We start from the raw sequence: 3,419 nt of genomic DNA, 5'->3' as shown, positions 1-3,419 counted from the left end.
CAGGATTTCTACTATCCTGCTGATTTTGTTATCCTCGATACAGAAGTCGCCAACGACTCTGTACCGATCATCTTAGGGCGCCCCTTCTTGGCAACTGTCAACTCACTTATAAATTATCGCGATGGTAAGATGTCCTTATCTTTTGGCCATCTTACAGTTGAGGTAAATGTTTTTAAAATGATGAAACAATTACCAGATTCGTCTATAAATGGGGAGGTTAGCATGATCAAGAGTTTAGCTCAAGATTATTTTAACAACACATTTCCCGAAAACAATATGTACAAATTCCTTTCTTTTGGAATTTCAGATTTTGTAAATGACTCCTACTTAGAGGAAGTCAACACCATCCTTAAGTCCACACCAATTGTAGACCCTTCGATTGCTCCACATATTGAGTATGAAGACTTGCTACCTAAGGAAGTATTCATTATGCAAAATGAGGACCCCGACGAAACATCTATTGATTTTCCTTCCACCCCAGTGCTTAAACCTCTTCCCCAAGAGTTAAAATATATTCAACTTGATCCGGATGGTAGTCATCCGGTAATTATATCTTCTCTGTTATCTAAGAATGAAGAGACACGTTTAATCGGGTGATTGGGGAACATCGGGTGCGATTGGTTGGTCCCTAGCCGACATTAAGGGAATTAACCCTAATATTTGCACTCATCGATCCATTTGGAGGATAACGCGAAGACTTTCGCGAACCTCGATATCGCTTTGAACCCAGCCATGAAAGAGGTGGTTAGGGAAGAAGTCTTTACGATTACTTCGATCGCGGGTATCATATACCCAATCTCTGATAGCGAATGGGTAAGCCCCATTCATGTAGTTCCTAAGAAATCGGGAGTTACCATGGTACGTAACGGAAAGGGTGACTATGTTGTCACACAAGGTCTTATATTAACTTATTGATCTGAGTAGGGTTGTTTGGCTTGGCACCATTATCCAAGAAAAGCAATATATGAGAGTGTGGTAAACCCTTCTTCTGAAACTCTATTGTGTATATTGCTACATAACAAAAGTTGGAAAGTATTATTTATCTGGCATAGTCAAAACTTGGAAAAACAAATTAAGTAGAAACTTTGGTGTACAAAAGAATATTATTATTGCTTCGGAACAGATTATATGCGCGTTTGTGTTATTTTTTCAGCTTTGAATTCTCTTGTAGAATTTAGAGAGACTATTACTGGCATGGCTTAGTGATTATTATGATGGTCATGTTAGTTTTGAATTTGTTGTACCTTTAGGATTTACTTGTGAATTAGATATCAGGTGTAGTCTGGGTTTTCTCATGACAGCAAAATTAGTTAGCAGCTGTCTAACGAATATTTGAAAGCTGCACATTAGGAAACTTAGCAAATAGCATTGCTGGGGTTATTTGAAATCCAGTCTTTTTATTAAAACTACGTATTGGAAAGGTTATTGCTTGCTAGCGTCAGGGCTGTGTTCTTTGAACTTTGGTGCTTGTTGTATCTCTAGTGAAAGTCACGGTAATTTGAACTGACTCTGTGTTAATTTAGGATGAAAATGAAGTTTACTTCAGGATCAAAAGAAGTACTCAACTGAGGAAACTGATGACTACATACTGTGATCGTCATCTGTCGAGTTCAATTCAATTGCCTTCTTGTTTGATGGTTGTCGTCTTAGAGGAGAGCAGACTCCAGATGAGGTATCTATTTTTCTATCATGTGTACTTCATTTTTATCCAATTCATTAGCTTCATTTCTGTGCGTTTAACTTTTGAGCTTGATTGTTGATATTACAGCTTGAAATGGAGGATGGTGATGAGATTGATGCAATGCTGCACCAAACAGGTGGATTCACAGCCAACTTTGTGGGCTAATCGACTACATCTGTAATATGGTTGGGAGAGGTGAAAAGGTGGGGGGCTATATATTATGTAAGGTTTCAATCAATGCTAAGACGTGTTGAAGTAATGTTCCAGTGTCTCTCATACTTCAACATGTGTTTGTACTTTTCTTTAGGCTTTAGTTATCGGTTTTACTCTGATTCTCTTATGGTGTTTTTAGATAAGTTGTTAAATGTGTACAATGTACAATGTGTATCATACTTTAGTGTTCTATATAAACAAATTGAAGGTAGCAGAAACAACAATGGAAGTCGAGTGGAAGCGCAACTATGTAACTAAAGCGTGAACTCGCCCATAAGTTTATTATTAGAGATTGGATCATATTTTAATTTAGTGAGGAAACATGCTGAATAACTTGATTTTATATTTAGAGTACTTCATAACTTTTGACCTAGAATTGAAAATTTGTAATAGTTTTATTCACTTGGTAGTGGTGCCAAAGATTACGCATGGTTCAGTTAAATGTCCTTCTCCAATAATCTCCAACTGAAGTGACTTTTGTGAGGTGGTTTTAACAAACAAATTCAATTCTTCATAACGGGTTTAGTTCACCCACTCTTTAGTCTTTCTTGCTTATGGTAGTGACGGGTGATGAGTGTTTAGTGCCTTAAGGAGAGAGGTTTAGGTTCGTAATTAAGAAAACATAACTCTGATGACAATTTGGTCCCCATTGTCCTGCCTTGTCTTGACATTACTATCTGTAACATGCAGAAATATTTTTACCTAGTTTTTCATATTTATTTTTTGTTCAGATCAGTTGTTCAAGCAAGAGGTATGTACTAAGTTTCCTTTATTTATGCCACCAACTGATGGCTTACTAAACTGGTAGATTTGAAAATCTATAATAGGTGCAAATTGACTCTTGGAACTATAACACTCTTTCTTCATTCTAAGTTTCCCATTATTCCAAATATTTTTGGGTTAATTATGTATGAACCACTATTATTGAAATGTATATATACATGTTCGTTAATCCCAAATGGAACTACGCTTATGCATTTTATAAATTATAGGCAAAAGAATTAAACATAAAGTCTGACCTTCCCAAGCTTTACCAAAATGTTGACGCCGTTGCAAATTAGTCATTAACTCGTGCAGTTTTATTTAGAATACCCTAGCAACAATTTCAGGGGCATCTTCAGGTTTTAGTCCCTTAGAAACCTTGTCCAATGCCATTTGAATTTCAGGCCATTTGGGGTTGCAAGTAAATGTGGTGAAAATATCAGGAGTTCCAGGCCATCTGGAAATGGCTATGGCATCCTGATAATTTTGAACCATATATCTTGGACCACCTATAAAAAACAATGGTAAAATTAATCATTTGTCATTATATATTCATTTTCAAAGGTTCCAAGTGAGTATTTGGGATTTGATTGAACTTACCTGTAAAAGACTATGGTAAAACTAATCGCCTACCAACAGATGCAGGTTTAGTGTCCCCAGAAACAACAACATCAACCAAACCTTGGTATAGTTCAACACGAATCGTATGTTGGTTATTTCTAACCCACAAAAGCCTTATTTCCTCAGCAGCAGTGTATGCATC

The 3,419-nt window shown here is 36.6% G+C and overlaps 1 long non-coding RNA gene across 1 annotated transcript; it reads left to right on the top strand.

The window, feature by feature from the left end:
- Window positions 1-1,304: 1,304 nt before the first annotated feature.
- LOC147482037 (uncharacterized) lies at window positions 1,305-2,016 on the top strand. The gene is made up of 2 exons (XR_015205744.1): window positions 1,305-1,672; window positions 1,769-2,016. It is a non-coding gene; the product is annotated as an uncharacterized LOC147482037 (long non-coding RNA).
- The last annotated feature ends 1,403 nt before the right edge of the window (window positions 2,017-3,419 follow it).

This window comes from Coptis chinensis, chromosome 8 (genome assembly GCF_015680905.1).
Source record: "Coptis chinensis isolate HL-2020 chromosome 8, ASM1568090v1, whole genome shotgun sequence".
In the NCBI taxonomy this organism is placed as follows: domain Eukaryota; kingdom Viridiplantae; phylum Streptophyta; class Magnoliopsida; order Ranunculales; family Ranunculaceae; genus Coptis; species Coptis chinensis.
Note: the sequence above shows the minus strand (reverse complement) of the source record. Positions and strands in the feature narration are given on the sequence as shown.